The sequence below is a fragment of the Podarcis vaucheri genome (genome assembly GCF_965113315.1).
Source record: "Podarcis vaucheri genome assembly, chromosome: 17".
Taxonomy (NCBI): Eukaryota; Metazoa; Chordata; class Lepidosauria; order Squamata; family Lacertidae; genus Podarcis; species Podarcis vaucheri.
Window position 1 is genome coordinate 22,367,061 of NC_138755.1, and position 24,557 is coordinate 22,391,617.

Consider the following 24,557-nt stretch of genomic DNA (forward strand, 5'->3'; position numbering starts at 1 on the left):
TAGCGGCTTGGCGGATTAGCGCTATTAGTGGTTTAGCAGTTTAGTGGCTATTAAAGGCTTAGCGGCTTAGCGTCTAAAAGGCTATTAGCGGCTTAGCGGCTTAGAAAAAGGGGGGGAAGCGGAAAAAATCGCAAGACTCGCAAGACGTTTTCGTCTTGCAAAGCAAGCCCATAGGGAAATTCGTCTTGCGAAGCGCATCGAAAACCGGAAAACCCTTTCGTCTAGCGGGTTTTTCATCTTGCGAGGCATTCGTCTTGAGGGGCACCACTGTATACAATCTTTAAAAAACATCTGGAAGCAGCCCTGTATAGGGAAGGTTTTTAATGTTTAATGTTTCATATGTTTTTATATATGCTGGAAGCTGTCTAAAATGCCTCGGGCAACCCAGTCATATGGGTGGGGTATGATGATGATGATGATGATGGAATAGAACCAAACCGAATATTCTGAACATTCATTTCCCCTTTAATCTTAAGGTTCAGACCATTTCTAATACAACTTTCCTTCCTTTTAACTATCTTCTTATATTTGGCTCTGGTACTTGCATCTAACTTGAAGCTGGAATATAAAACAAATATAGTATCATGCTTTGCTTACATGTCAAGTCAAGGACATATTCCTGTTGACAGTGGAAAGCTGAGGTTCATAAAATGCACTTTGTGCAGTAGATGCAAGCTAAGTACAGCCATGGACCAAAACAAGTGCGCTGGTGGTCACATAATCCAATATCAGCAAAGGAAGAAACAAGATAGAAATACAAGTTTACTGATCTGATATCAAATTGAAAAATAGTTCAAAATGTTATCATTTCCTTTATTCAACAATATGCTTAAGCCAGATACATCTAGGGGAGATGAGATAAACAACAGAGTTAGCAAAGTAATATTTTGCTTTGAGAGCCTACAGTGCTTAGCTAGAAAGAATGATATAGAGGGATAATCCACAGGAGTCCCTCTACATTTTAGACTCAGTGTTTGACTACTAAATTTTGTGTACAAGGAATTAACCCACCAGAAAAAACAACACAAAGTATCACATGGCATGGGGGTCATATTCAAGCTGTGTAGAGACCCTTATGTGTACAGCTGTGTACAAATGGTCTCAAAATTCTCCACCCTATGCACGGGGAGAGAAAGTGAGTGGACCATTAAACAGAATTGCTCCAATGTTTTTGGTGAGGTGGCTGTAGACCAGCTTTATTTTCCCCTAAGGGTTTTTGTGGCGGCGGCAGCTGTCTCTGTAAGAATGAGCAAGAACTTCAAGAGAAACGTATTGGTAGCCTGGCCGCCTCCCCCCCCCCATATTCCACCATGTCCCTGACCTAGTGTTGTTCCAGGGCCTTTGTGGTGGTGGTGCAGAATGTTTGTTGTCACCAGAGGTGCCAGCTTCTCCAGAGGAATGGGGCCCCCTGCATGACATTGCATGATGTTGCAAGGAGCCTGGGGTGGAGCCGAACACTCTCTCAAATTTGAGAGGGACCAGCTGCCTCAAAAAATATATTCAGGGGGCTGAAACTGCCTTGGTCTCTAGGAGTCGGCGCCTACAGTTGTCACAAAAAATGGTAGTGTAATATTTAATGAAAATTCTGCAAAGTAGCCTATGTAGGATGGGTAAGAAAAAGAAAAAAAATCAGAAGAAAGTATTTTGCTAAGTTTCAGTTCAGCACACCCTCATTATTTGCACCAAGCATCTGATTTCCTTTAAGGCTAAATACAGGGACAATGTTGTCTTCACTGATCCACTGCAGACTAATGTCATCCTAGCTTTTCAAAAACAAATAAGTGAATTAGATGCCACACAGGAGTTCAAATCCATGTGGATTTAAGGGGACGCGGGTGGCGCTGTGGGTTAAACCACAGAGCCTAGGACTTGCCAATCAGAAGGTCGCAGTTCAAATCCCCGCAATGGGGTGAGCTCCCGTTGCTCGGTCCCTGCTCCTGCCCACCTAGCAGTTCGAAAGCACGTCAAAATGCAAGTAGATAAATAGGTACCGCTCCAGCGGGAAGGTAAACGGCGTTTCCATGCACTGCTCTGGTTCGCCAGAAGCAGGTTTGTCATGCTGGCCACATGACCCGGAAGCTGTACGCCGGGTCCCTCGGCCAATAAAGTGAGATGAGTGCCGCAACCCCAGAGTCGGTCACAACTGGACCTAATGGTCAGGGGTCCCTTTACCTTTACTTTAAACCACTGTAGAAATTAAATCGAAAGGTGGTATATGAATGTTAGCAGTTAATAATACTTTTGTTGTTATTATTATGACTTGCAATGGTTTGCAAAAGGTAATTATGGGCTTGCTTGCTTTCAAATACAAATGTAAGACAAACTATATGGGGACAAACCCCTAGCAGAGACACACCTCACCATACACTCTATCCATTCATAGGTCCACATTGTCTTTCACTGCATTATCAGAACTATTCGTTTCAAACATTTTTAGAGCCTGTAAATTATATGTACTTCAACCTGGATTAAGTAGAATGGTTTTTCTTGTTTTGAAGTGTATTGATGTCTAGCCATCAGCTGAAATGGGTCACATAGTCTCATCCCAGTTAAATAGATTGTCGCTAGCAATCAAAGGTCTATGGCCCTTTATGAACTCACTCCTGTTTTTGTAGATTTCATTATTGTACTGCTCCTGCCATTAATCTATCTTCCTCTGCATCAGGATTTGTTTGCCTGCTCATATTATGAAGCCCCTTCAAATCGCTCTCTGTTCCACCCTGACGGGAGAAAATCTAGGAACTGCTTCTCCAAAATAGCACCGTAGGAAGATCAACAGGCTATTTTAAATCTTAAGATCATCTTGGATTTTTAATATCAGTGTTTAGCTTGGAAAGAGCTCAAATGAAATGTTTAATATTTCTAACTTTGAAGATATTTAACAACATTCTAATGTATTTGTTAAGCATGGCAATGGAGCCATTTTGCATTTTATTTGGTTCTTTGAGAATTATCTTGAAGGACTTAGCAGTTTGTGTCCTGTTATAATGAGCCACAAAAAGTCCAGAAAAGTGTTCATGCTTCCTGATGCAGAAGGCCTCAACTCCTTGCAATAATACTTCTCATTCATGCCTTCTTAAAGTTTTTTCTTGCTCCTCACATACGGAAACTCTCTTACCCAAAGCCCAAGGACTATTGAGGTTGACCAAATAAAGCTAGATTGAACAATGTGTTTTGGCATGCCTTTCCTGTTTCCTTCATTGCTTCCTCTGCAGAGGAGATAAAGGAAGTGGCATTTGAATGTACATTTTGGTGAATGCTATTGTGTATACATTTGGTGTGTTCACAGAGCATGAATGAAGATGAAGCCAGGAGAGGTAGGCATGGGAGTAGCAGGGGCAAGGTAATATGCATATAATTCTCAAGTGCTGAATGTCAGAAGATGATGCCACCTTGAAAACTAAGATTCCACTATTCCAAGAACCAAGATTTCACGCATAGTATTGAGCATCAGTTCACACACTTACAATGAGCTACTTTTGCCATTTGGCCAGTCACCCCACTTTTATGAATAATCATTTTGAGGTCTTCACAATTTCTTTTTGTTTCTACTACGTGAATAATTTGACATAATCCACAAACCTGGCCACTGCTAAACCCTAACTCCACATAATTCATGACCCTGTTGAAAAGCACCAGTCCCAAGCTAGATTTTGGGGGACCCAATTTCTTGCATGTCTCCAGGGTGAAAACTGTCCATTAGCAATCTCTATCTCTCTTTAGAGTCTACACGTGGATCCTGGATGAACACATCAAGCCATGGACTTCAGTACCACCTCTACACTGATGATAACTGAGTTTTATCACTTGATCTCAGAACTTTTTCCTTCAAGTTGATTCACACATACAACTCCCTGTCTGACATTTTTGCTTGGACATTTCATCACCTTCTCAAACGCAGTATCTTCAAAAACCAAACTTCACACATCTCCTTCAGATATGACTCTTAATGCTAAACTCTGTTTCCATTGACAACATCACCAGACACCCCACTGAAAAACCTGCTTGGGTGCTCAAATCCCCTTTGCAATTATGTCAGGGGAAGTAGTGATTAGCATGCTAGTCTAGCCCCCCACTGTTACTGGCCCCATCAGCCTTCACAAATTGCAGGTCTGTCTTCCAGGATTCTAAATCACATGGAAAGCTTCCTCAAAGTAAATAAGGCATCTCATTGCAAATATTCACTTTCCCAGCATGTGGAAAGGCAGTAAAGGCCATCATAGGGATGCAACACAGGAGGCGGTGCCAAAAGTCTCATTCCTGCCTTCCCCCTTATCATGTGAGTCTTAAACACCTGAAGGCTTTATCTTTGTCTTTGACAACAATCTTATTTTGCAAATGAATTACAATACATTATTGTGAAGCACCATAGATATTACTAGTAAAGGTTTGGTAAAACATAACATGCAAAGCGTACGGAACCAATAAACTCTCTCATAAGTGATTCTAGCCATTCTACAAGTGCAAAAATGTTTCTAGATATAATTTGAGGAGAAGAAAAATATAATCTGCAAAGCTTCTTTCTACTTTCTACTTCAATTCAACTTCTAGATTTTGCCTGGAAATTCCCACTTTGAGATTAAGCATATTCCCCACCGTCATAAAATAAAGCAGCTGTAAAAATCTTACTTTGGTGTTGTTAGATTCTGGTGTTGTATAGACTTCTCGCCTAAAAGAAAAGAAAAGAAACAAGGTTTCATAATCTATATTCTTATTATTCCAGCATCAAAACAAATTGTGTCTTTATTTTACCCAATGAAATCACAAGTGCTAAGACATAAACTACATGAAAGAATTATAGTCGAGACATAATAGCAAAAGATATAAGCAAAAATTTCAGCTTATAAAGAGGACCCCCCCACACTATTTTACTTCATTTATTTCCATTTCTGAATTATACAACTCTGCGAGTTGATATCATTATTATTTGTAATTCCGATGCATTGAAGAAATCATATAAGTGATTTATTTAGATCGGAGAGATTCAATCTATTATCCTGTTATCTAGCAGGGGAAAGTGTGTGTGTGTGTACACAAACACACACCTGTATATCCTGTTCAGCAGTGCTCTAGGACATGGGTAGGCAAACTAAGGCCTGGGGGCCGGATGCAGCCCAATTGCCTTCTAAATCCGGCTCACAGACGGTCCAGGAATCAGCGTGTTTTTACATGAGTAGAATGTGTGCTTTTATTTAAAATGCATCTCTGGGTAATTTGTGGGGCATAGGAATTCATTCACCCCCCCCCCCCGAAAAAATATATAGTTCAGCCCCCCACAAGGTCTGAGGGACAGTTGACGGCTCCCTGTTGAAAAAGTTTGCTTACCCCTGGAGTCTAGGACAAGTTGTCAGTAGTGTGGAAAGCAACTGGGAGGTATTTTTTTTACGAAACAATACTGTAATGTGTATTTTGACTTCTTTTTGAGATACAAGCACAGTGCAAAGGTAAAAATTGAACTTGGAATTCCATCCTACTAGGAGAAGTCGCCTTCATTTTAAAATATCTTATGTTTCATTGGGTCAGGATCCTTAAGCACCAGCCGATTCCTTTCCTATATCTTCCCAACTTTATTTTCTTCAAGGCCTGATGTTTATCTTCTCCTCTTCAGGATATTGACATAGCCTCTTCCTGCCTGCAGTTCCCTGAACTCCATGGCATTAAAGCATCTTGGCAAAATCAGGTTTCCCTGCCATGGCAAAGCTCCTTTTGTAGCATGTTACAGTGTAAATTTTAAGATGACTAGGCAACAAGAAATATTTATATGATGGTACATTTGTACTGCTACGCAACGAGATGTTTTGATATATATTATGTTTGTATTTAAATCACAATTCTTGAGTAGTGTGGTCTATTTTTAGTCTTAAACTAAAGAACAGATAGGAGAAATTATACATAACAAAGGAATCATCCCAGTTACTCAAAAAGGTTGTTTTGCACTGGGAAATTAATTGACTAAATTTGTATTCAAAGCAGCAAGGGAACAAATTAGACTGCAGGTAAGGAAAGATGGGACATGCTTTTGCTAAACCAAAATGACACCCAGTGGTGTAGAAGCTTACACATGATTCCTAAGGACTGCGCCAGTTGCCAGGTGTAAATGGCTTGCATTAACCTGACAAAAATATATATACCGTAAATAGGGTGATAGCAGCAGGCTGTTAGGATGACAGTCTTCTGAAAAACTGGCTGATCGGGCTCTCCTCCCCTCTCCTTCAATTGCCTTCTAGCAATGGCAAAGTGACTGGAATATTTCCTGCCCCTTTCTTTTGTGCAAGCTGGTTCAGCCATTTATTTCAGGTCCTACTGCACAATTCCCCCTGTGCTCTTTCCAGCTAAACTGTATGCCTAACTCAGTAACGAGGATGTCATTAAACAAAAACGTTGATCCTGGAATATCCAAAGGATAAACAGTAGCTGAGGCCCACACATTTTGGTTTGGCTTATTAGCAGACCCTAATTTGTGGCTATCACTGACTCCACTCCATGCGTTGTTCCCTACACATGCCGGAGAAATTAGGGATCGGAGAGGTGGGGTCACTGACTTTGGAGCTGGCTGAGGGAGTTAAAGTGTCCCTTGCTGCTACTTCCCTTCCCAAAGCAGTGTGACCAGGGCTGGATCTAGACATGTCAAAGACACAATTCAGTTAAACCAGGCATCCCCAAACTGCAGCCCTCCAGATGTTTTGGCCTACAACTCCCATGATCCCTAGCTAACAGGACCAATGGTCAGATATGATGGAAATTGTAGTCCAAAACATCTGGAGGGCTGAAGGTTGGGGATGCCTGAGTTAAACATGTTGTAAACTCATACAGGGAAATCCGGTAGGGAAAGACAGGACTCCACAGCGCCATCTGGTGCCACGGTGTTGAATTGCATATACAATGCATATAAAACACTTTTTCTCTACCAATCTAGCTGAGTCCATGGTAGACCCTCCTTGGATCCAGTGGACAAGTGGCTCTTTTTTTTTTTTTAGTAGCAATTTTGGAAACTGTTACAACTCTGGCGTCAGAGTCCCTGTCATCGGAGAATGAATGGACACTGGTAAGATGTTCCTTCTGTTTGATCTTATCATTCATAGCCATAGGGGAGGAAGCTGATTCCCCAAAGCCTGACATTAAGGCTGGATTAGCATTTCACATCCCGTTGTGCATTGGTATGCTGTGTTAAGTCACGGTTAGTGATCTGTTAACAACCCTCTATGCAGCAGAGTAGGCTGAAAGCAAAGAGTAAGGTTACCATAACTTCCGCCATACAGCTTCAATATGCTGATGGCAATGTAGTGTGCACACTCAGAGGATGACCTTCAAACCATCCTAAATAGCTTCGCAGAAGCTTACAAAAAGCTTGGCCTATTGCTCAACATCCCAAAAACCAAAGTGCTGCATCAACAAGCACAAAACAACTCCTCTGAAGTACCACAAATCCAACTTAATGGTGTAACGTTGGAAAATGATGATCACTTTCCCTACCTGGGCAGCTATCTTTCTACAAGTACCTGCATTGATGCTGAAATCCAGCATCGTCTGAGCTCTGCGAGAACAGCTTTCTCCTGATTGAAGTACAGAGTGTTTGAGGACCAGGACATTCACAGCAAAAGCAAAATGCTTGTTTAAAAAGCTATTGTACTACCAACTTTACTATATACTTGTGAAACACGGAGCACTTAGCAAAGGTGTCATAGACTTTGAAGATGCTTGAACCCAGGACGAAAGGGAGAAATGTGCTAAGAAGAAGGCACATTTGGCAAACCCTCACCTTGATCAACGCCCACCCAGAAACCTATGTCCCCACTATGGAAGGATGTGTGAATCCAGAATTGGCCTCCACAGTCACCTCCAGACTCACTGTTAAGACCGTGTTCATGGAAGACAATCTTCATGGAAGAAGAAGAAGAAGAAGAAGAAGAAGAAGAAGAAGAAGAAGAAGAAGAATGCAGCAGAGATGAGAAAACCATACACTTTGTTGCATTCCATCCTGGACTCCTTTAATCTTCTTTCCCTTCTCTGGTGTTAAGACACATTCCCTCTGGCAGAACTAAAAAAATGCTTAAAGTGAAATGATGAAACAGATACTGAGGATGCAACTGAACAGACGGTCCCCTTAATTACTGTGTGTCACAATCATAACAGACATTCTTCCAAAAGTAGAAGTTAGAATGTTAGTGTGGCTGCCTTTGGGGCAATTTGCATAGTATTACCAATAAGGCTTTGTGCTAGAAACCTGTCTGTCTTATTCACTGTATTTTTCTTTTTTTAGCTCACCAGTTGCAGATCAGATTACAGAGAGGAAGGACACTGGCATGAATCCTCCCTCCCCCTTTTCTTTTACCTTGTAGGAAGAGAACATGATTGCAGTCTCACTCAGAGCTCACTATATTTACATCCTGATGGTACTGTAAAAGCTCGTAATGTTCCAGTCATATGCAGATATTACAGGAAAAGGATTTAGTGATTTGCAGGTACTATGCTGTCAACAATGGTAATAATGGGAAGGTGTGCAATTGCAGGGAGCCGAAGACCAGACATTTGGTGAAACAGCTGCAGTACTGTGCTTGTGTGGCTGATGGAAGGACTTTCCTCTTTGAAGCCCTCCTTCGCTCCACTCCACAGTCGCTTGCACTTTCCAGTTGTTTGCACTGCTGCTGTGTTCTTGCTGGGGACATGGCAAAAGCAACTGGAGAATCAGATCTCTCCCAAACACCTGCTTCGAGTTTCACACCAAGCTCAGAGGTAAGAGTTGAAGTTCCGAGGGTGATGAGAGCCTGTGGCTGCTCTTCTGTCATGGAGGCTTATATCTGCAAACTTAGCTTTGACTGACACATTATTTCCTCTGTGCACCCCAATCTATTTTCTGGCTCACTAAGCTTATAAAACTCTGCCTAAATTCCCCCTCTCAGCCTGTTCTGTAATCCTGTGAACACATTGTCTTCCTGTTCACTCCTTCAACCAGCAAGTGCCAGCTGTTGGGTCCTGGAAACAATTTTATTTACGTTCAGGGCGGGAGAAGATGCTGATGTTCAGAAAGCTGTGAAAACTGCAAGATGTTGTGCCTGCACAGAAGTATTTTGAGTGAGGCTGTTTGACTTAGGCAGGGAAAGTATTAGGGATTCCGTCAATCAGCATGCAGTCAAACTCCCTTTAGATCTGTTCACTGAGAAGAGATGAAACCAGTTGCACACATAGTCTGTGAAGCTAATCCAGTTTTGATTGTTATGCTTATGCCTTAAAGGGGTCCTGCTGAGAACCTAAAATAACTGGAATGAAAATAAATTTATTATTCATAATATAATCTGCCATATTGAAACCAGCACATTTTTAGCCCCTGTTTTCTTTAAAGGTGAAGAAGAATGCAGTGCACATAGCCTTTCAAGGCTTCCCTACACAATTATTTTTATCTCCCTCTTTTTTTTTTCAGGGGAGAAAATAATAACTAAAAATTAAATTTTAAGTGGTACCTTTAAAATGTCATGTAATTTCTTAACACATGGGCTCAGCAGTGGCTAATTAAAATATTTAGATGTGCCCCAATCCAGCCAAGGAGCAATGGTACATGGAAGAAGCTTCTGTGTGCTGATTCATTTGCCGGTTTGAGAACTACTCATGCAGATTTGATGTAGCATCTGAATCTGATTTTCCCAATCCCAGCACCATGGGGTTCATACTGGCTCTCCTAGTTCTGTGAATTCTGCACCCTGAACAAGCGTGATGAAAATCATAACTCAAAGAGTGACAAATACAAAAGTTGCCTTTTGCTTACAGACTTACTCCCCGTATTTCAGCTGGCATTCATTCTGTTGTAAGCTACTCAATTTCAACAGGACTACTTAGGAGGAAACTGTTTTAAGCCTGCATCCCAGGGTATTTGTTTTCAGAGATGTAATTAAAAGATGTGCCTGCACAGGGCATTCGTTATCAAGCACTGTGCATGAATAGTTTAGATGAGAAATGTAAATGAGAACTCTACAGGAATCCCCTTGTGAATAGAGGCTGGGGAATGCGTATAGTATTTTACTTCTTAGGCCATTATGTGCCAGGAGTAAGTGCTGACCCAATTTTTGTTATTCCCAGAAATAATGCTCCCTTGGAGAGAGCAGCAGAGAAAGAGGGCATCCCATTTGCCATGTATTATGGGTCTACCAGGATGAAAGTGAAAATGTGTAATAAACTATGTTAATTCTGCCCCCTGCTTTCTCATGCTGTCTGAAAATAGGTGTGATTCAAGGACAGCACAGGTGCTCACAGTATGTGTTCTCTCAAGAAATCAGCTACTGTTATGAACTTCTAGCTAATAGCAAAAAAGGCTCATGAGCTTGAGGGGTGCAATTGCACTGGGGTGGGGTGTATTTAGAGTGTGGAGAGCTCAGGCACCATCCACTCTCCCTGTTTAGCAGTTCCTCCAACCTCACACAACAATTCAACTCCTTAGCTCTCCATTGCACCCATGAGAACTATGGCAGTTCTCTCTCACTAAGCCCCCAGCAACAATTGCTTTGCTGGGTGATAGTGCATGCTGCTTTGGCCCCCGGTCCATTTTGGCTTGTTTGATCTAGCCAGAGTGGGTTGACTGAATAGGCCTAGGGGGAGCCACATACTTCTTTGCCGAACAGTGTGATCCTGAATGAGGCAGTGGTGCAACTTCTCCTCAAGAAGCTCTCCTTGCCTCCAGAAGTCTTGAACAACTATCACCTAGCTGGAATATCTCCCTTTTTTTGAACAAACTGATTGAGAAGCTGGCGGCTGATCAGATTCAGGCATATTTTGAGGAAATATGTTTCCTAGAGCTATTTAAAGCTGGCTTCAGACCCAGATTTGGCACCAAAACACCCAGATTGATGATATGTACCAGGATAGGGACAAAGGGAGTACAACCCTATTCAATGTCTTGGATGTCTTGGCAATTTTTAATACCTTTGATGACCGTATCATTTTGGGTTGGTTCTGTGGGTTGGAAGTCAGAAGCACATTGAAATGGTTTATTCTGCTCCTGCCTGCAGGGTCATTTCTAGAGAATGACAATGGGAACATCTACTTGTGTCATCATAATTCTCTTACGGTTATCCCGTTAACTGGTGGTATTTTGGTTTGGCAATTTTTGTTGTGCTATGCCAGCAGTAACCAACTTGGTGTCTTCCACATATTGCCCATTGGGTGGGTCTGATGGGAATTGCAGTCCACACCATCTGGGCAATATTACACCACTATTCCTGTCCTAAGCCATCTGCTTGCAACTGATGGATTTTGTATTTGTACCTTGTGCTTCCTCTAAGGACCTTGGGTATAAGGAAGTCTTTTGCATTCTTCGGCTCTCATAAGGTCTTATTCTGAGCACTGTAACAGTATATGATTTAATGTTTTAAATGAAAGGATTGCTTTAGGAAGAATTTGCCATACCGGCTCTTCTACAGTAGAGTCCTTGAGGAATCAGTAATGTATTTCATGTCAGCCTAGGCTGGAATACCAGTGGATTATAATAGGTTTCAGCATTTTATTTATTCACAAGGAAAACTTGACTTAAATTAGTCAGGTTCTGTCTTGGCTTGAGTTGATTAGTCAGATTTACACAAGGGTTGGAAAAGCAATTTTCGCAATTCAAAGATGCCAACTTGTCAAAAGCTAAATCAAGGTGATTCTTGTAGAGTTCGTCTTGCATCAGGGAACCTTGCATGAGCACAAGGAGTAGCAGGCTATTTATTTTCTCTCGTGCTTCCATCGAGGCATAGTAATATATGGTTGTGATGTGTGGTACGATCCCCTTACCATTTTTCTCAACCAGTTTTTTCCTCTTCTTTTTTGGATGAGGGTTTATATTTTCACTATTTTCCTTTCCTATTTCCCAAGACAAAATGACTACCACTTTCAAAGTATATTCTGTATTTCTACCATGAAGACATGAACACCATGGTCAAGTCCACCTTAAGCAGGCAAGTGGATGAGCTTCAACCATCCTTCTCCAATGTGGAGATTTGGCCCAGGGTTTCTCTGTCAATAAGCAACATAAATTATGGGCCAAGTGAGGTTACAGGGAACCAGGCAAAGGGCCTTCTTGGTAGTGACACCCACCCTGTGGAACACCCTCCCATCAGATGTCAAGGAAATAAACAACTATCTGACGTTTAGAAGACATCTGAAGGCAGCCCTGTTTAGAGAAGATTTTTAATGACTGATGTTTTAATGTATTTTTAATCTTTTGTTGGAAGCCAGAGTGGCTGGGGAAACCCAGCCAGATGGGTGGGAAAGAAAGAAAGAAAGAAAGAAAAAAGAAAGAAAGAAAGAAGAAAGATGCCTGGAAATTGCACAAAGCAATCCTGGAAGCCACAACTTCATGAAAGCAGTAACTTTTGTCTCGGCACATCTATGGTTACAAGAAAAACTTCCTTACAGCAATGCCTCCAAAGACAGTGACACAGATTTTTGGCTGCCACATTTGCATGTATTGTCGTCAGGAAGTGGTATCTGTCCCCATGGATGAGCAGCATCAGATGTCACTTGTTCCATTCTGCTATATTCATGCAGCTGCTCCACATAGAGCAACTGGACTGACTGTATGCCTTTAGGATAAATGTTCAGCCATCTTGCAATTGCTGGGGGCGAGGGGAAGGAATGTTGCTGTTGATTAAAAAACAGGGCCTGAACGTTCATCACATCAGTTAGATGATAGTTCCAAGAAACAAAAGCAAAGGTGATGCTTTCGATGAAACAAAAGCAAAGGTGATGTTTCTGAACAACTCTGTATTTAAGTAATCAGCATAACAGTAGCAGGTGCCAGTATATCCAGTATGATGGCAACAACAATAATAAGAATCTTCCTCTGAAGGGGTAATTTGAATTTGAAGCAAGTGAGGGTTGAAGGGTTTATTTAAGCCTTTGGACAAATGCAGAAAGACTATAAAATACACAGTTTTATGAGAGTGAAAAAGACCTTATCTCTTTATGTACCAGACAAATATGTTTATTCATCATGACATTTTCTGATTTTTGACCACATATAGACTCCAATGTGGTAAAATTATATGTAGGATACAATTTTCAGAAAAAAGGCAAAACACATAGAACGTAGTAGGGGGCAGGGATATTAAGAGAAAACAAGTCGCAAAGTCTTTATTTAGCTGATAAAAAGGTTTTAAGCCCATTGATGCTTTGCAGCTCGTGGTCCAGTGCAGGAATGTAAATATACATAAGTAGTTCTGGAATGTAAACACTTTGTTTCCTGCACCAGGGGCAGGTCATGTAAGGCCCATGCAGCCAACTTCTAGGCAAATCAAATTTTCTGGACTTTGCAATTTATTCTGTAGGCTAGCTTGGGGAAACCTGATGCTCAAAAGAGAGAAGCAGAGGTGGCCAGGCTGTTAAAACCACATTCCGTAGGAGGCGGCATTCCAGTGATGAGTGGAACCTGAGGAAAAATGAGTTCTGTATCAACTAACCTGGGGAAAAATATTACCCTTCTCCAGTTTTTGCAAAAGTGAAACTGGTGCACACAGCAAATGCAGAATCAGATCCTACCTTCCCACCCATAGGCTGATTTTACCTACGTCCAGAGGTGCCAACTTGCAAGGGAGATTGCCGGGGGGGGGATGTCCTGTGCGTGGAGATGTGTGAGTTCGTATCATGACATCAGTGTCAGGAGTTCAGCCTACACTTGAGTAGGACCCTGGCAGAGACACATGCCCGAGTGGCATGTTCTCTCCCTCCTGATCAATCGTTCGGGAGCTTTGAAAGCTTTCTTCAGCCTGAACATCACAGCAACTGATGCCAACAGACACGCATCATGCGTGACAAACCTCAGCAACTCAGCATTTGGGCTAATCTACTTTATTTACATATAAACACACACAGAGCCCTGCAACATGGGTCCCTCTCTCTCTAGCATCAGACAGCAAAGAGAAAAAAACAAAGGACAACAGTCCCACTTCACGGAACACAGTAACACAAACATCCTGTCTCCGTCACTTCCCACTCTGTGGAGTCAAAATGTGCCACGTCATGTGAAAGACAACAATCCCATGACTGCAATCGAGCAGCAATTATTCTAACAATCAGGACATTGGGAGGAATCAGGGGGCGCTCAGCTTCTTCCTCCTCCTGCCACTGGCTGAGGGCTGCTTCCCCCATATTTCCCTTACACAGCAGGAGGAAGAGGAGCCACTGGTCACTGTGCTCAGCTGCTTCTGCCCCCCTGCTCCACAGAAGCAGAAGAGGAGAAGGAGCCGGCAACTGAAGCCTTGCTGTGCTTGTCTCTGTGCTTGGCTCCTCCAACCCCTGACTTGTTTGAACATCAAGGGTGTTCCAAAAGAGCTAAACCCTTATGAGTTGGCACGCCTGCCTACATCAGAGTAGTGCCAGCTGACTGGCAGTTGGATTTGTGTGGTGTTTTTTAAATGCCTTGCAGGCCAAAATTGACCCTGTTGGGCCACAGATTCCCCATCCCAGATGTAAGAAAACAATAGATCTGGGGCCAGTCTCATTTTGAACTGGGCTGGGTTTGGACACACAGGCTTAACTTGATCTCTGTGCTGAATGTCAGGAGTCCCAGTTTCCGACGATAACACAGCAAGTGTGGTTAATTAAAAAGGAAGATTTATTGCAAAAACAAACAGAGTTCTCCAGACGGCTCTAACATGCCGCTGGTCTCATCAGTCATGATGGCCCTTCTAACTGCTTCCTGTGAGATCAGAAGCAGCTGAACTTTTTCCTCTGGCGTCTTTCCCCCTACCTCCTATCTTGTAGCCCTCTCATTCGCCGAGACCAGGGACTAAGAGGGTCAGCTCCCGCCTCTTCCTCATTCTCTGAGGGACTGTCTCTTTGCTCCTTCCCACCTGATGAACTGCTTCCTTCTCTATTCACGGTATTTTGTACTTCTCGAGAGGGTTGGCAGGGCTCTAGCCCACCCTTGTCATTCTCTTATCAACTGGCATTTCTAAGCGTGGGGGAGTTGGCACTAGGCTATGCTCGTCTTGCCTGGCAGTTAACCCTCTCTGGCTACTTCCTTCTATTTCCTGGCTACTTCCTTCACTGGGAGCTGTCTGCAACCCTTCCCTGGGGGCTGGCTCATTCATTACACCAAAGCTACGGCTTTGCCTTCCCCCTGTACTAGAAGTCTAATGGAGGAGAAATATCTGTTTGAGTGTTATTGCTGTAAGTTGGACTGTTACTGTCAGATCTTCAGCTCAGCCTATATATATGTGCAACAAAAAAAACCCCATATACCACCAAGATACCACAGTCTCAAGTGACCTTCAATCTAAGGAAACCAACCCCAAGCTACGTGCGGACACCCCTGAAATCTCTCACCACCTGGAGCCTGGGTTGTGTATAACAGTATAGATTATTTAAAGTAATTAGTTGATCATGTGTCTGGAAGACTTTTATAGTTAACTCAACAGTGATTCAAAGACTTCCAACTAATTCTTTAGTTTTGTAGCTATTCCATTGTTTGTAATTATAAGAAACCAAGAAATTTGAGGTTTTCATTTTAGTTTACAGCCCATGTTAACTGAATTACTATTACACATTGTTATTAACTGAAAAATGAATGCAACATTTGTTACGGAGCTACAGCAATAATGTGCTAATCTTTCAGTGAAGAACCTTTTAAAGAGAGCAATATTTATTACAGCATTTTATTTAACGCTCAGAACGTTGATGTGAGGAAAGTCATGGAAATATTAATGACCTTGTTGTACAAAGGATGAAAGGCAAACTGCAGCTTTTCATCAAAACTTGGCAAATAAGAGAGCTTTTTATAGAAAAGTGGCAGTGGAGCTGAATATTTTATAGGAGTAATCACTTCTAATATTTTTCACAAACAGAAGCCTGCGATAATAATTCTCATTTTAAGAGGTTGCTACTTCAGCTGAACATGCCAAAGAGCAAAAAATTATTCTTCTGCCTCATGGAAGCACAACTCCTCCTTTTAAAACGATCGTTTGTAGTTAGCTTAGTGGGCAAGAAAAGTATTAATTTGCAAACATTTTAGATCCCTTAATTTCCTTCTGTATTTTTGTTGTTGCTTTGAATGGATGAATAAATGGCCACATTAGCACTTGCAGTTTAATGTGTGAGCCAAGGACACTCTTTAAGAGCTGCAATTCAGGGAGGTCACTACCATTTTTGACATTTACCATTTTTTTTCCTTCGTAAGGGACCATTTGCTTGTCACACTGCTTGATGTAGGCTGCAAAGGTTCTAGTCTTTTCTGATCTATGCTGTTACAAGACAGACACACTGAATTTTCCCTCCATTTTTTTTAAAAAAAATCGTAACAGTTTACATCAGAAATTCCTCATTACAATTAAACAAGAAAATATCTAATACTCTGAGCAAAGTTATCCACACCAATCTTGCTTCTTAGTAGACTTTAGCATCACGTTGCTCATTTTGCAACAAATGAATTTGTGCTCTTAGTTTCCGCTTCTCATGGAGGCTTAATCCGCCCTATTCCAAGTCTCTTTGTAAAAGTCATTGGCACATGTATGCATTTAGAGGTTGCTAAAGGACCTATCAAACCTGTAATAATAGTACTTTTTGTAATGCTGCAGAAATGAAACTGCTTTCTCTTGAAATCCACTGTGGGTTCTGTCAGGGAACTGACATCGGAGCAGAGGGGAGAGGCGGTGCTTCCCGATTCTGCAGAAGAAGGAACGAGTAAGGGTAGAGAGAGAAGGTCGTCCGGGGAAGAATGTCCAGGTGACACCAGGAAGAAGGAAGAGGGAGGAAGCATCTCGGAGGAGAGGCTCCGAGACGCTGGTACTGAAGGTAGTGAAGAGAGTGGAGGGGCACTTCTGGGCACGCCCACTCTGCGCAAAAGGGTTACGCGCAGAGAGGCGAGGCGAAGGGTGTCTGTCAAGGAGCTTTTATGTTGGAGGAAATTTAGGAAACACCCACTCACGGATTCGCCGAGCGACTGAGCAGCAGCAGCACCCAGGCTGCTCAGTCAGGGAAAAACACCACCAACTCCTAAGCAGTTTGGAACAGCTAGAGGTTTACACACAAGCAACCCCATTTCCCGTGACAGGTTCCACCAAGGCAAATCAAACTCTCAGAGAAATCACCAAATTTGGTTCTGTTGGGATGCAGTGTCAACCCTAGTTCAGGCAATCCAAGTTTGTGAAATTATTTCTTTCATTATTTTCAGCAATACTTTGTTTAAAGAGTCATTTATTGCATAGAAAGTTCAACATCACAGTCCCCTTTTGTGTGCAACTACTGTAAAAAGACCAGTATGGACCAAAGTTATCTAATTAAAGAGTGATTTGCATACCTGACTACAATTATGTGTTATGCTTTTCTGGATTTTTTAAAAAAATTACCCATCTCCAGAGAGCAGCATAGGTGCTGCATGCTGCGTAATGGATGTGAGGATTACTTAAAAAAATAAAAAATAGCCCATAGCTTCCATGAATAGAATTAACCAGACACCAATTATCACCTCATTGAACGTATAAGTCACTGTGACATCTACAACTGAGATCAAACCCTGCTGTTCTTGCAGTTTGAATTAATTAGCTGTGGTTAAAGCAATGTTAAAAGGGGCTAGAATTAGGAGGGAAAACAAAAAAGTTTCCTCCATATTTCACAAAATGTTAAGAGACAGGCATTATTTTGGAGCAGTTTAGCAGGACCTGGTTAGGGGAGGACAGTTCCATAAATCAAGTTCTGATGTCCCATTAGCAGGACTGGGCAGATCTTGTGTTATATTTCCCATGCTTATTCTGTTAAAGACAGGGCTGATTATATTCCTGTGTTGGTCAACTGACTAGATTCAAAAGGATTAATGGACTCTACGTAGGGGTTTTAAAACCATTAAAGGCACTAGGGTAAGTAGAGATCCCTGTCAACCCAACCTCTCCCATTGCAGTCAACTCTCTTTACTGTCCTTTTCATAAAGAACCATGTGAAGCTGTCAAGGGAGCAACAGCATAGGACAAACCCAAAATGAAGGCCAGATGATGTCTGCGTTCAAGAGCTTCAGCTGGAAGATGGAGGGGCTAAAATGGCAGCAAGTCTAAAGCGTTGCTCTGTCGATGGATCAATCCAGTAGGGATCGGCAACCTCAGAAGGTGAGGGCAACATTTGGGTCCTAGAACTCTCTGACACCTGGGACTCTTTTTTCAGAAGGGTGCTGTCAATCAGCTATTTATTTATTTATCATTCACTACAATGACTTGAGTTTTAAACTGCATCTTAATTGTGTTTTAACTTACTAAAATTTGTTAGTGGGTTTTTATTGTTGTTGTTGTTGTTGTTTTACAATGGTGGCTAATGCCTATTGAGACTGGTAGGACAGAAGGAAGGGAGACCAACGGTAAGGGGAGCCATAAAGGTAAAGGTAAAGGTACCCCTGCCCGTACGGGCCAGTCTTGCCAGACTCTAGGGTTGTGTGCCCATCTCACTCAAGAGGCCGGGGGCCAGCGCTGTCCGAAGACACTTCCGGGTCACGTGGCCAGCATGACATCGCTGCTCTGGCGAACCAGAGCCGCGCACGGAAACACCGTTTACCTTCCCGCTTGTAAGCGGGCCCTATTTATCTACTTGCACCCGGGGGTGCTTTCGAACTGCTAGGTTGGCAAGCACTGGGACCGAACGACGGGAGCGCACCCCGCCGCAGGGATTCGAACCGCCGACCTTTCGATCGGCAAGCCCTAGGTGCTGAGGCTTTTACCCACAGCGCCACCTGCGTCCCTAAGGGGAGTCATAGCCACCGACAAAGCTAATTTCCAGTTTTGTACCCATCCTCTTTGCTGCTGAGTTCTACAAGGGCAACACTGAGGAGGAAGAAGCCGATGGCCAAGCCACGTATGGGCCGCATGTAAGTACAAATGTGGGGCATGGCTGAGGGCAGAATGAGCTTGGTGGGGCAGTGCCCCATTTGTCTTAATGGACCAGCCTCCTCTGTTGTTTTATACAGTACAGTGGTATCTCAGGTTACATACGCTTCAGGTTACATACGCTTCAGACTCCGCTAACCCAAAAATAGTGCTTCAGGTTAAGAACTTTGCTTCAGGATGAGAACAGAAATCGTGCTCCGGCGGCGCGGCAGCAGCAGGAGGCCCCATTAGCTAAAGTGGTGCTTCAGGTTAAGAACAGTTTCAGGTTAAGAACGGACCTCCAGAACGAATTAAGTACTTAACCTGAGGTACCACTGTATTTTGATGTTGTTTTTGCTTTGAGATGCTTTCTGCCATGGGGTGGCTATATGAACATTGTAAAATCGGTAGCAAGGACAGACAAATGCCGTGGGCAGCATCACTATGGACACACTTTGCTCATTTCCAAATTGAAAACATTGCAAGTAGCAGTGAAAACCAATCTATAAAAAGCAACACAGCTGACTATTATAGCTGATGGATTTGCTCCACTTCCATGGGCCCGTACAGCTTTTAATCCTCACTCACCCCATTGCGTTCCCACACCTTACATGGTGCTCCCTTCCCCACAGAGGCTCCCATGATACCTTTTTTCTTCATCTATCTCTTTTAGCTTTTGCATTCTTAAGAACAATTTTTAATCTGGCATAAATTGTCTGCCTCGGCTGGTTTTTACTCTGACATCGCTTAAACAAACAAACGAACAAGTCCAGGGACAAAATGCAATTCAGCACACAAGTGGGATTATTATTTTTTTAATAAAAAAAAAACCTGGCTGCCAGTTTACTCAGGGAGGGTGGTGCTGGAAGAGCTTCTCTTTCCTAGAGAGTGTGTCCCTAGGTGGTGAGTAAAGGGAGACGCTTGGCTTGCTACCCATAGCTGAAAATAAATCACATAATTGTGTGCCTACCAGCCTATTTGGACAAAACAGTGGGTTTGACCATCTGCTCCCAAATATGTCTGCAGGCCTGCAACCCTTCTATTTTGGCACTGGGGAGTGCAAAAAAGAGCAAAAGGGACCTAAGAATCATCAGGTTCAGACAGGTGCCTTGGAAAATTACCCTGGTAGCATGTGTTTCTGTAATGATGATACATCTCCCTTTTCACAGTACCATGAGTTTGCAATGCACTGGGAGAGCAGAAGGTTGTCACTTCTGGTTATCACTGTTTTCTCTGGAAGCAGAAGCTCTAACCTTGTGTCACTTAGGCCAACAGAAAAGCACAGTACGCCTTGCACTCACAAATTTAATTAGGTGCAAGTGTGATACTTGAACATGATGCCCAAAGTGGGAATAGCTATACCACGGGACACTGAAAATACAATGTCCTTTGGGAAATTACGGATATATTAAATGCTATAAAGGAAAGATTATATCATCGCTTCTGTCCAACAACAACAACAACAACTGGAAGGCAACAGGTTCCTTGTCTCAGGCATACCATGACTAGCTGTGGTTCTCCAAGGTTTCAGAAAGGAGTCTCTCATCCCTGGAGATGCCAGGAATTGAATTTGGGGCATTTAAGATGCACAATATGTATTTATCCACTGGGCTACAGCCCTTTTCCCCTAAACTTTCCTGTATCTAGACAAACTCAATCTAACAGGCTAACTCTCAACTGAATACACTACATGGGCACAAAGAAATGTAGCAAACCTCAGTTCTATGAAAGATGAGATATTTTGATTAAAAGTAAACATGTATTAAGGAGTCTAATTATGCTGGTGCTATACATTTAATAAAACAGTTTATCAAACTCCAGTATCTTCCGCCTTTTCTAAACTGGCAATTTCTCAACCACATCACAATTCCTTATACCATTTATTAATATCACAACTTCGCTTTATATCAGCAGAACTTCAAGCTAACAGTTCCATCCATATCCTGTCACAGCAAATGAGAAGCACTAAATGGCACAGAGGAACCCTCATAAAGAGAGTGTGCTTAATAATATGATTTACAGTATGCATTTACATTCTGCTTCGAATAAAAGTAGCTAAGGTATGATAATATAGCTTGCTACTGGGGGAGGGGGTGGGGGAAGCACAGGAAGAAATAAACTGCAACTTTAAAAACAATCAGTTTAGAAGCCGAAGAAAAAGTCTGGATGGTGTCATAAAAGAGAAGAACTCATACAAATACAGATGCAGAAGAACATAACAGCACCATCCACTGTAATTAGCTGTGCCGATTACAACAGTGTGTGATGTTAAATATGAGGTGGCAATCTAGGCACTGTTGTAAGTAAACACCCAGTGGGATTTATATTTGAGTATATTGTTGTTGTTTAGTCATTTAGTCGTGTCTGACTCTTCATGACCCCATGGACCAGAGCATGCCAGGCACTCCTGTCTTCCACTGCCTCTCGCAGTTTGGTCAAACTCATGTTGGTAGCTTCAAGAACACTGTCCAACCATCTCGTCCTCTGTCATCCCCTTCTCCTTCTGCCCTCCATCTTTCCCAACGTCAGGGTCTTTTCCAGGGAGTCTTCTCTTCTCATGAGGTGGCCAAAGTATTGGAGCCTCGGGATCTGTCCTTCCAATGAGCACTCAGGGCTGATTTCCTTCAAAATGGATACGTTTGATCTTCTTGCAGTCCAGAATCTCCTCCAGCACCATAATCTTTGGGATTGGGGTATACACTGATCTTCTCCAATCCTCTGGCCACTGCTGAGTTTTCCAAACTTGCTGGCATATTGAGTGTAGCACCTTAACAGCATCATCTTTTAAATTTTTAAATAGTTCAGCTGGAATGTCATCACTATTTGAGTATATATAGGGTTATATAATCTAGCAGAGGTGTCCTGTTTGCACAAATATTTCCATTTGCACAACAGAACTTCCCCCCTTCTTCCTGTGCTCCTTCAATCTGCTCCAGAAGGTTGGGGGAACCCACATAACAGATCTGGGAGAGAAGAGAGAGAAGTTCTGATGTGGAAGCAGAAGTCCTTGCATTAGTTGAATGTCTTTGTGGGGGGGGGACCCACAGGGCAGGGCAGGGCAGGGCTGAATGTCACAAAATAACTCCAGTTTAACAAGCGCATCAGAAAAATGAGGTGGGATTCTGGGATTCTGAGAGCACTGACATTGGTGAATTTCTTCTGAAGTCAATGGGGCATACAAGTGCAATAGTAACTGATTAATCTATTCTTGATTAGGATGGCATTCCAGGTGTTGGGTTGCCCCTATAATCTTTTGACTTCTTTAAAAATGTTGTAGTCTGAAGAAGATGATACAAGAGGATATTCTTAAAAGGGTGTCGTAAGCAGCTGTGTGTGTGGTGGGGGGGAGGGAGGAAATGCTAGCCACCTGCAAAGCTATAATTAATATTATCACCATGCACGAAATCAAAGATTAAAAGAAATGGTAGAGACATCGTTGTCGTGTCAGTGAAGGGGCAGAACCAGAACCAAAAAAATGACAAGGACCTAAAATTCCTGAAGTAGGCTGCATTGTGAATGATGCTAAAAAGAAAGCAGAAAGCTCTCATGGTGAGCAAAATCTCATCGAATACACTGCAGAAAATAATTCCCTGCTTTTATGCACAGTTAAAAGTATGTTAAATGTATAGAACCAGGGAGTTGAAGGACTGTTCAGTGCCCTTCTGCATTGCAGAACTGGCCTGGGAGCTGTACAAACAGCCGTGAAGAGCATTAAGTCTCAATCTCTTGATGGTACATGCTGCCTTTGCCATAAAGTGATGATGATGATTATCATCTTCTTCTTCATCTTCATCATCATTATCATATCATCATTACCACTGTTGTTATTTTAACCCAAGTGATTTAGGGGAACCTGGAGAAATGCAACAGATCAAACTTACTGAGTTTTGGGCAATCTAATATCCTTCAGCAGCACAGGGATCTTTGGATGCCCAGCCGAGACCTATTGAGCCCAATGAAAATCTTATAAGAGGAATCATATCAAAAGTATTTGTCAAAATGCTTGAGCCCAGGATGTGAAGTTGCAGAATGCTCCAATTTACTTCACTTTCTTGCTCTCTTTTCATAGGCATATGCAGAGAAAAGGTCTGTCCCTTTGTCCAGCAAGGCACAAAGATGTATTGCAGGAATAGGCAAACTTGGCCCTCCAGTTTTGAGGTGCGACATACTATATCTTGGACTGAAGCTGGAAACAACAGATTCACATTTACATAACCCATTTTTAAATATTAACTTGAGTTGCTTTGTTTACATGTTCATAATTTATTCCAAGATGGTTCTACTACATGAAATAATTTCCAAAAATATATAGTGTTGCCCATATGCAAGCAATATATGCTCTCCACTACAGAAGAAGTAGTACTTAACACAATGTTCTTTCCTACATGAGGGGGGAAAAGCCACAAGAAAATATGGTCTCTGTTGTTCTACATGTTTCACTCAGTCATATTGTCCTCCAAATATCTGAACAGCGTGTTCACATATAATTTAAAACATGTTTACTGGAGCCAGGTTGTTAGCATCACTGTACATGAATACTGACATTTCACTAACACTTGGTAAAAGGGTGCATGGCATTAACGATTTGGAAAAAGGCAAATTCCCATCTGATCATCTTATAAAGTGTCAGGACTGGAAACCTGGAACTTTCTGCACCCTGTTTTCAACACTGACTAGCAATCCAAGTTATAATCTAGAATCTAGAATTATGGAATCTAACAGTATTTTGATAAGCCCAGCTGAACACAACCCACCCACTAGAGCTACCTATTTTTGCTGACTGGAAACAGGAAACAAGCAAGCTGTTAATCACCTGAACAGCCACGAAAGAAGGCATATGGGTTGCAGTTGGCTTGGTATGTCACTAGGGCCAGCCCTACTATAAGGCAGAATGCAGTGGCAGAGGCAGGGCTGGGGTATGGCAAAATATTGGAGGCCATACATTTTGCCCTGTGCCTCCTGAACTCACTTGGGTGCAGTGGAGAACACTGTTGCATCATATATTCTGAAATAAGATTCAACTTTCAGTTCAGTTGGCTTCTGTGTATCGAATGAAGGGAAGCAATACTGCCCTGCACCTCAGGGAGCAAAATGTATTGGACCAGCCCTGTATGTTACAAAATGTGCCAAAGGGTCTGCTTGGATTCTTGAACTGAACTGTAAACATTATAGCACTGTATAGTAACTAGCTGACTCAGGAACAGTTTTGTCAGTAAGGAAAGGTAAGCCTGCACATTTTCAGAAGCTCCTCCTCCTGGACTGAAGCATCTGAGCTGAAGACACCTCCATTAATCAACCTCCTGTTTCTGTCACCCTATGCCTCTCATAACTTTCCACCCCAGTACACCAGAGGTACATGCTGCCTGCTTGGTTCTATGTCTTTGCACGTTGTGTATTCTATTTAGCAGCATAGAAGAAGAAGAGTTTGCATTTGATATCCTGCTTTATCACTACCCTAAGAAGTCTCAAAGCGGCTAACAATCTCCTTTCCCTTTCTCCCCCATAACAAACACTATGTGAGGCTAGTGAGGCTGAGAGACTTTAGAGAAGTGTGACTAGCCCAAGGTCACCCAGCAGCTGCATGTGGAGGAGTAGGGAAGCGAACCCAGTTCGCCAGATTACAAGTCCGCCGCTCTTAACCACTACACCACACTGGCAGCTTATGGCCTTGCTATATAAAGTTAATTGAGGGTATTAAAACCCCTCTAAGATGTAACCAGGATGCCTTTATTCCCTATACAACCAGCA

General features: G+C 42.4%; 1 protein-coding gene across 25 annotated transcripts in view; it reads right to left on the minus strand.

The window, feature by feature from the left end:
* Window positions 1-24,557, minus strand: part of PTPRD (protein tyrosine phosphatase receptor type D) — a 1,176,641-nt gene that overhangs the window by 478,187 nt on the left and 673,897 nt on the right. For all 25 annotated transcript variants that reach the window (XM_082204501.1, XM_082204490.1, XM_082204511.1 and 22 more), the window contains one exon: window positions 4,630-4,669. The gene's annotated coding sequence lies outside the window, so the exon portion shown is untranslated. The remainder of the gene's footprint in view (window positions 1-4,629; window positions 4,670-24,557) is intronic.